The following is a 9,879-nucleotide window of genomic DNA, read 5'->3' on the forward strand; positions in this document are numbered from 1 at the left end:
GCCTGCCAATGCAGGAGACTTCAGAGATGCAGGTTCGATTCCTGGGTTGGGAAGATCCACTGGAGCAGGGCATGGCAATCCACGCTAGTATTCTTGCCTGGAAAAATCCCATGGACAGAGGAGCCTGGTGGGTTATGGTCTATAGGGTCGCAAAACGTTGGATATGACTGAGGCAACTTAGCACACACGCATGGCTATATCATTCTTATAAAGGTTGTACCCTACCCCCTTCCCTCCTGTTTCAGTATTAGGGATGTTCCAATGCTACCAATTCTCTGAAATATAAGGAAGCTTGTTGTGTTAAAGTGCTCAAAGCTGATTTAGATAAAGGCTTGCCTTGAGTGTGAGAATTTGATGATATAATATTTAAAAAGAAATTTACCTATTTCTACATGAAAGATTGACTATGCTGAATTCACTTATGATGATGTGATTCCAAATAGTATGTTTAAATAAATAGCTGAAGCTCATTTGTAATGTCAACAAAAGTTAATCAGTCAATCTAAGAAAGAAATTAAAAATTTTGTTTGAACAAAATTGAGGATTATAACCAAGGAATAGACCCTCAGAAAGTTCTAAGAACTGTTCCATCCTTAGAAGTCAAAGCACAGTTATATAGATTTTTTGAGACAGGCTCCAGGTTGTACTCTAGGCTGTACATTAAATAACCTATTTGGCAGTTTAGTGGTGGGTCCTTGTGACCCCTTACAAGGTCAAGAAGGACTGTTATCTACAAAAGGTTATCTTGTTGATGCTAGGAGAAGGTTACTCTTTAGGGCTAAGCTGATGGGGGAGGTTTGGTTGATGCATAATGCAGATACTCAATGTATAGTAGAAGGCAAAGAAAACTGTTTCACATATAAATTTTTCTTATCTTGCCATGAAATGTGAATTTTATTTCACAGTAACCAGTAGATTGAATATTTGAATATAAGTATTCACATGCTAAAATTCTTGGAAGAGCTCATTCCGTCAAAGCAGATTATCCTGGATCCACTCATACTGGCTGGTGGGAGCAAACATACACATATTTTCCCAACTCAGCAATGTCATCTTGGTAGCCTGACCTCTGCCACGGTATGAGTCTGAGTGTATACCATGGTGTTAGTTAGTTTTAGTCGCTCAGTCGTGTCTGACTCTTTGTGACCCCATGGACTGTAGCCTGCCAGGCTCCTCTGTGCATGGGATTCTCCAGTCAAGAATACTAGAGTGGGTAGCCATTCCCTTCTTCAGGGATCTTCCTGACCCTGGGATCAAACCCTGGTCTCCTGCACTGCAGGCAGATTCTTTACCATCTGAGCCTCCAGGGAAGCCCACTATAGATATACCATAGAATATGGCAAATACTAGGAACCAGGGCTCTTCCTTCACATGTACCCCAAGAACGTTTACCAGAACGCCATTGGTTTAACATACGGAATATTGCCCATGCTTCCTTGCTTAGGAATACTTTCTACAAAGATACACTAAACTTCAGGGGTGTCCATCCTTATTTGAGTTCTGGTTTGTTTATACTGCTGAAATCTGCATCATTAACTTTTTAAAATTTGGGTTTTATTATAATCAGGTATGCATACACATAGCTCTAAGAATCATATAGTTCTTGTATGGACACGTGGACAAAGTTCACTTGAGTGGACAAAGTCATTGCAATCATTTGAGTCTTTTATCTCTCTGTAGGCATTCAGCCTTTTCAGCCATATCCCTATTACTGAAAATTGAATAAGCCAATTGGAATAAGTCATTCATAAGAGTCTGAGGAACAGCAGTCACCTTTTGAATTTTGTGTCTGATATCTGGAGCAGACTGGGCTATGAAATGCATAGCCAAAAGGGCCTGTCCCTTATGGGAGGAGGGATCCACATTTTGTGTACTTTTTAAAAGTTTCCATTAATTTCCCTTGAAAAACTGCAGGATTTTCATCTGGTCCCTGTTGAACTTCTTTGACTTTCTCATAATTAACAGGCTTTACTGAAAGCTTTTTCATGCCTTCTATCAAACAGCTGGTCATATGTTCCCAGAATTTATCTGGTAATTCCACTGTGTATCAGCCTCAGGGATGGTGTCATTCCCCATGTGAAAGACTGCGTGTCCTTGTTGGGCTCTAGTTTCCATTTGGTCAGCGTGGGCTCTGGCTGCCAGCATTATACACTTTCCTCTGGAGCATAGCAGTGGGAGAGCTTCCTCGGTGGCTCAGTGGTAAAGAATCCACCTGTAATGCAGAAGACGTGGGTTCCACACCTGGATTGGGGAGATCCCCTGGAGGAGGAAAATGGCAACCTACTCCAGTACTCTTTCCTGGAGAATCCCGTGGACAGAGGAGCCTGGCCCGCTGCAGTCCATGGGATCTCACAGAGTCAGACATGACTGTAGTGACTTAGCATGCATGCATGCACAGCAGTGAGATAGTAAATATCCCCAGGTGAGATCAAAAGATCTCCTTAACCTGGTAAACTCCTTAGTAAAAAGTTCAGAGTCCTCAGTAAAACTTCCCAATTTCTCCTCTGCGGTACTTGGATCAAATATCAAAGAAGTCGTGTGGACTCCTACTGTTCCTTAATTTCTACCAGGAATTTCCCTCAGAGGCAGAAGTCTAGGGGCAGGTGGCTGCTAACTCATGCCACTATGGGGGCTAGCTGGACTGAGCTTGGGTCCCTTGGGTAACTCAGAGTACAAAGAAGGAGTTCCAGAACATGGTGGTGGCCTTTCCTCACCCTTGGGTACACTTTCCCCTGGGATTTTAACTTCAACTGGAGCAGCAGCTCTCTTCGATATGGGAGCCTCTGTTGGTTCAGTGGTTCCTCCAGGAGGATTGCTGCTGTTCAGTTGCTCAGTCATGTCCAACTCTTTGTGACCCCATGGGCTGCAGCATACCAGCCTTCCCTGTCCTTCACCGTCTCCTGGAGCTTGCTCAAACTCATGTCCGTAGAGTCGGTGATGCCATCCAAACATCTCATCCTCTGCCACCGCCTTCTCCTCCTGCCCTCAATCTTTCCCAGCAGGAGTGTGGGGAATATTGCTCCCTCTGGGATGGCAGCTACTGCAGGAGCAGCAGGTTATTCCTGCAGGAGATCTGTCCTCACGTGGCCCCAAATCCTGGGTCAGCTAAAATGTCCTCTGAGTCCTTCCTTAAATTAACTTTCTGGGCTACATATATATTAGGTTCCCTTCCAAGACATTTCCCAAATACAAGGTCATAAAAACTTGAACATATGGTTGAAAGGTCGGGCATGTTGAGGCACACCCCAGAAAAGTGCCGCAAGACAAGTTCTGGAGGCTGGCTAAACTTCCGGGGACCGACCCCCTGCAGCCTGGTCCAATCAGGAGCCTACACAGAGCCCCTGGACACCCACCGCCGCTGTAGCCGGCGCTTTCTTCCTTACATGGAAGGACCTGGCCTGGGCGCCCAGCCCTGGCTATAAAACCTCTTCCCACCTCTCATACCTCGCAGACTCCCTTTGTCCCCTCGCTCACCTGCCCCCGGGAGTTCTGCCCGAGAGCGACCGCCCATTAAAGGCCTTCACCAACGGTCCTTAGAGGTGGCTCTTTCTTCCCGAGGCATTTTCTAACAATGGTATTTCACTCCATTATGATTCCCTTCTACAGTATAAAACCAACTGTAATATAGTATTATAATTTAGAGACCCACTCAGTGGCCACTTTTCTTGGCTCTCTAACTAATATTGTGGCCGAACGTGGTTACATAGCCTGATAAGCTTTTTCTTTATCTTGTTTATTTTTTTCTAGTTCTGGGGTATGTGTACCAGAGGGGTGTTGACTGGGATTGATTTGGTTGGAATCACCTTAGAGCCAAAGTTGGGGAGATGTCTCTGATTTCCAAGCTATCCAAAAGTTTTGTTCTTGTGCAATTTGATCAAGATTTGTATTTATAATTTTAGATGATATCCATTTCCAAAGTAGTCTCCCAACTAGATGTTAGTGCCTGAGAAATTGTTGCAAAAGAATAGCTCAGAAGGTGTCCCTAGTGGTGCTGCTGATGCCAACAATGGCCTGGAATGGATCTGGCAGCAAGTGGGAAATGAAAGAGTTAACATTTGCAAGGGCTGGAGGGAAGACTGGCATCAAGGCCTGGTGACTGCTAAGTCGCTTCAGTTGTGGCTCTATGGGCTGTAGCCCACCAGGTTCTTCTGTCCAAGGGATCCTCCAGGCAAGAATACTGGAGTGAGTTGCTATTTCCTGCTCCTGGGGATCTTCCCAACCTAGGACCTGATAGTTCTTCAACTGGGCACTCCTAGTAATTAAGGAAAAGTACTTTAAGTCTTGTAAGCTGGTTCCCTGCCAAATAAACTGAGAGCAAAGAATGAATTGTTGTACCTTGGTGATCATATAGGTCTTCTGGAGTTAAAAGAAAAGAAATGGAACAGAAACAGGTGTAGAGCTTAGAAGGAAAATCTCAGAGTGAAAGAGGAGAGTATAGATTGCTAAATCCTGTAATGTCGTATAATGGGTGGCTTTATTTCAGGCTTGCTACTGCATTTGCGGGAGCATTGACATTCCACTGCCTTTTTATGTAGCTAGGACTTGAACTTGATCAAAGCAACCCAGACAGTGAAATTCCTTCCTTTTTATTACCATTTCCCTTGTTTTCTGCACCAGCAATAAGATCCCTTCTGTATTTCCATACCACTTTTCTACAGCAACCCATACTGATTGTCATACTGATTGTCTCCAGTTTTCTGTCCTTAAACATCGATATCATCATTCCCCCGGCCTGTTCCTAGGAATCCAATCAGAGCCCCAAAGTGTTTGGAGTTGATTGGCTGAGCTGAAATGGGCTCTCAGTTGGTGGAGCATCCTTCCCAGAACTCCTGGCCCATGGCATCCCATGACACTACAAACCCGACCCTAGACCTTCTTACCTTACCACTGTCCTGTCTATCACCAGCTGTTGTGTTGATCCAGGGCTCCAAGGAGTTCTGTCACCATAATTCTTTATGTCTCAGTGCAGAGAAGAATTCAGTGAGAGCAAAGTGGTGGATAAAAAGTGACTTACTATAATAGAATGTTTGTGAAGTTTACAAGCAGGTGAGCGAGAAATGCCGCACCCTGAGAACTTAGCAGGCTACAGTTTTATAATCAAAGGAAAAGTAGGGGAGAAGAACTTCTTTGTCTTTTTTTAGTAGATGTAATATTTTCATCATCAGTTCCTCCCCTAGGTAGGCCAGGGAAGTTTATTTGTCCCTTGCTGTATGGTCAGATCAGGACTGTCATAGCATTTGGGAAAAATATTTTTAGGTCTCAGTACAATAAGGGTTTTTAATTTTGAAAGTCACCTTCCCACAAGTGATTGTTTTTTCTGTGCACAGAGCCTGTTTTGGGGGTATTTAACTTGATGACACCACGGGGCAGATTGAAGGTCTTATTTTCCACAATTGTTTTATTGTTTTGGGAGCATGGTGCAAAGAATATGTCTTAGGGGCCAAAGAATTTGTTTCGGGGGTTATTAACTGACTGAACTCACTGGGCAGGATGTGGGTCTCATGCCACCATTGTTTTATTGTTTTGGGGCATGCCTCCTGCTTCTTTTGTGTGGTTTTGTTGCTAAGCAAGCCTCCTTGATTTTGTGGTTAAGCAAAGCTGCTTTCTCAAGTAATCATTAACTTACAGGGATCTCCCATATTTTTCAATTTATAATCCCCTAGTGGGATAACTGTTTAATCATCTATTTTGTCCCTTCATTGGGTCCCTATCACTATTGATCTCAGAGAGTCAGCTCTGAGGGGTGGAGTAAAGCAAGATCTTAGTTCCCTGCCCAAGAATTGAACCAGGGCAGTCTGGATGAAACCCAGGAACTCTGACCATCAGACTAGCAAGGGCTAGAGGCTGAAAGCAAATTTTTCTTTGACTCTTGCCCCCACTGAAAAATGCATTTCTCAAGGAGGTAAAAACTTAAAAAACAGGCACTTGTTTATTATGAGAGACACAGTACAACAAGAGTGAGAGCACACAGAGAAACAAATAGAAAAAAGGCAGAGATGCACACCCAGAGGGGAAGTGTGTGGACATCCCCCGCCCCGGTGAGGAGGAGCACAGTAAAGAGGTGCTTCACTCATTTGTATAGGACAGTTCTTTCGGGTCTTTATCTTCCTTTTGGTCAACTGTTTGGTTTCTTTTTCCACACCTGACCTGCCCTAGAACCCTCCCCAACATGCATGCACAAATTTTTTCCAAGATAGATTCCAGCCTGGAGTTCTATGGGATCACATATTAGCATCACGTATTATGGGATGGTGACCTCCAAGGAGCCTTTCTGCATATGTGAAATATCTCGTTTGCCCCAAGGAGGAGGAATATATGACCTCCTGATCTTTGCTCAAACAAGGTTTAGCCCCTCTCTGTTCCTGCCATAACTGTTATCTTAAGGATCCCACAGGAAACAAATCCTGGCTATTTGCCCTATTTCTGTTGTTGCTTCCATTTTGAAGTAGGAACAGGAGGCTGGTTGTAAATATCTAATCTGGAGCCCACCTACCTCCTGTCTCAGGAAATGCAAACAGGAGGCTAGTTGTAAATGCCTAGCCTGGAGCCCATCTATCTCCTGCCTCAGAATAAATAGTGCCTATTGAAGAGACTTCTCTGTCCTGCAAATTAAAATTTAATTTTCTGAAGGGGCAGCGATTTTATACTGGGAAGCAAGTTTGTCCAATGGCACGTCTTCGCCTTTATTTCAGGAAAAGAAAGGAAATTTCAACAAAATAAATCTCATGTATAAGGTTTAAAGAAAAAGGAAATTCTAGATTGTGTCTTGGATAGTATTCATACTTCAAATAATTTCCTATACCATCTACTACACATATCAGAAGGATTAATGATGGCTGAATATCATTTATCACAAAGCATTTAATTACATTTTGTAACTTAAAATGTTTATGTATTAAGGCAAAGACGTGTGAAACACGTTTTAGAATCTTTCACTGGAAAGAGCTGTAAAAGTTTTCCCAGGTTTAATGCATGGCTTTGCAAAGAATCGAGCAAGGTACTAAGATTAATGTCAGTCTGTTGAGGCTGCCTTAACAAAGGACACAGACTGGGACCCGAAGCAGGAGAAATTTAGTCTTTCACAGTCCAAGAGATTGGAAGTCTGAGATCAAGTTGTCAGCTGGGCTGGTTTCTCCTGAGGCCTCTCTCCTAGGCTTTCAGACGGCCACCTTCTCCCTGTGTCCTCACGTAGTTTTCCCTCCGTGTGCACGTCTGTATCAGATCTCTTCTCATAAGGACACCAATCAGATACATAGGATTAGGGGCCACCCCATGACCTTATTTGACCTTAATAACCTCTGAAAAAATGCTATCTCCAAATATAGTCACATTCTGAGATACTTGGGTGAAGACTCTAACATATGAGATTTTATGGACATAGCTTAGCCCACGAGATCCCTTCTCCAGTCACACTGGATGGATTGGTGGTGATCATGCAGCAGTCATTATGTTTGGACAGGAGTTTCTGAGTTTAGACTGCATTCAACCTTGCATGGCCCAAGGCTCACTCCAGCATCGCCTTCTCACTGTGGGTGCTCAGGCTCCAAGCATAAAAACTGTTGATGACTAAGTTCATATTTTTATAACTTTAGAGCTGGAACACACTGTCACCATCATGTTTCTCATCTCACAAATGAGAACTCCAGGTCCAGAAAGGTAAATGGCTTTCTTCCTCCAGTCCACTCAGCGCCTCCCAACCCCCTCTCCAGCCCACACAGGCCTTCCCTCAAGTGTCACCACAGGAAGTGTCAAACCTCCAGACCAAGCCAATGGACTCCCTACATCCCCAGGTCTAAGGTTCATGTGATAATGGAAAACATGCTTTTGGTGTGGAGGTGAAGTTTCCTGGGACACAGGGATGAGTCACATCTGACTGGATGTACGTGCAAAAATTGAAGCAGATGGCACACACAGGTGTTTCCAATTTAAAAGGCTGTCTGGGTCATCCTCTCCTCTCCGCCCTGAAACCTCTTCCAACCTATCTTTAAATCATCCACAGAGAGGAAAAGAAAAGTCATACCACTGACAGAAATGAGTATTTACACATAACCTGCCCATCCATCCACTCACCCATCCACTCATCCGTCCATTTATCCCTTCCTTCATTCTGATGTTTAAGAAGGCACGGGCTGAGCCCCTGCAGATCCAGCAGTAGGCAAGAATGAGGTCCGTTTCCTCAAGCAACTTACACTGGGAGCCATTGTTGAGATGGATGGGACTGCATTACAGAAGGCAAAATGGAAATGATTTTCAGAAGAGGTGACAAGTAGAATGTAGAGAAGCTAAGAGAAGAACAAGTGATTTCAGAGAGACAGCAGTGAGTGGTGGAATGAAGTAAGATCTTCGTTCCCCACCTAGGAACTGAACCTACACAGCCTGGATGAAAACCAAGAATCCTAGTCACCAGACCAGCAAGGGATAGAGGCTAGAAGCTACTTTTCCCTTGCTCTTGCCCCCAGTGAAAATGCATTTCTCATGGAGACAAGAACTGTAAAAGCAGATACAAAGTTTATTACTGGATTCACAGCACAAGAGCAAGTGGGGAGCACAGAGAGATAGTTTAGTTAAGACAGAAGCATGGCAGAGATGCACACCGGGAGGGAAGGGGTGTGGGCGTCTCCTCTAGTGAGGAGGCGCACGATAAAGAGGTGGTTAAGTCATTTATATAGGGCAGTTCTTTTGGGTTTTTGTCTTCCCTTTGGTCAATTGTCTGGTTTCTTTTTCCACACTTGACCTGCCCTAGGACTCTCCCCTGGGGTGTGCAACTTTTTCCAAGATGGATTCCAGCACAGAGGCATAGGGGATGGCCTTGGCATCACATATTATGGGGTGATGCCCACTACTTCTTACCCCCAAGGAATGCTTTTGCACATGTGAAATGTCTGCCTTGCCCCAAGGATGGAAAATACACGACATCTTGATCTTTTACTCTAACAGTGTTTAGCCCTTCTGTTTCTCCCATGACTGTTATCTTAAAGTGTCCTCAAGAGCCAAAGCCTGGTTATTTACCCCATTTCTACTGTTACTTCTTTTTCAAAGTGCAAATAGGAGGTTGTAGGCATCTAACCTGGAGCCCACCTATCTCCTGTCTCAGGAAATGCAAACAGGAGGCAAGCTGTAAATGCCTAGCCCAGAACCCATCTATCTCCTGACTCACAAGGACCTTCCAGGTAGAGGGAATGATAAGCTTACTATGGTCTGCTTTATAATTTCAAAGGACTCATTCTGGCTGCCATTTTTGGAAAATGAAGAAGGAAGCAGAGAGGAGCAGTGGAGACAAAGGGATGTAGACAACTATCAGGACCCATGCTGGGATGGATGTGGAAGGTGACAGAAAGTCAGGAAGCAAGGATACACTGGTTTTCTGCTTGCTAGTGGGTGTGATTAGTGAGATGAATGGAATGAGCTAACCTGAAGAGATGCCATTTGGGAGTGGGCAGTGAGCATCCATGATTGTTGACATCTTATTTTTGTGGGAATCTAGGTAAAATGGGAGGCGCAGCCTGGCTGCTGACTGAATGGACATTCAGGTGTGTGAGTCCAGGTGTGGCATCCTGCCAGAGTGACATAGAGTGCAGAACTGCCATGGAAACAGCTGTCCAGAGGCCTGGGCCTGATGTCCTTTTGGAGCAGAGTATTGGATGGTGACAGCACCTCAGAGCCATTCTTCCTGGGAAGGGTCTTGGCTTTGCTTTTCATTCCTGGGTTTCCACCCAAGCCTGGTCCTAAAGCCCAGATACCACCATCTGCTCAAGTGATTCAGAATCACTGTGTGTACTTGGTAACAAGAGAGGCTAATTGTATTAGTTTTTTTGTGGTTGCTATAATAAATTACCTCAAGCCAGGTGGCTTAAAACAATTAAAATTTATCCTGTCATA

Source organism: Muntiacus reevesi, chromosome 10 (genome assembly GCF_963930625.1).
Source record: "Muntiacus reevesi chromosome 10, mMunRee1.1, whole genome shotgun sequence".
NCBI lineage: Eukaryota > Metazoa > Chordata > Mammalia > Artiodactyla > Cervidae > Muntiacus > Muntiacus reevesi.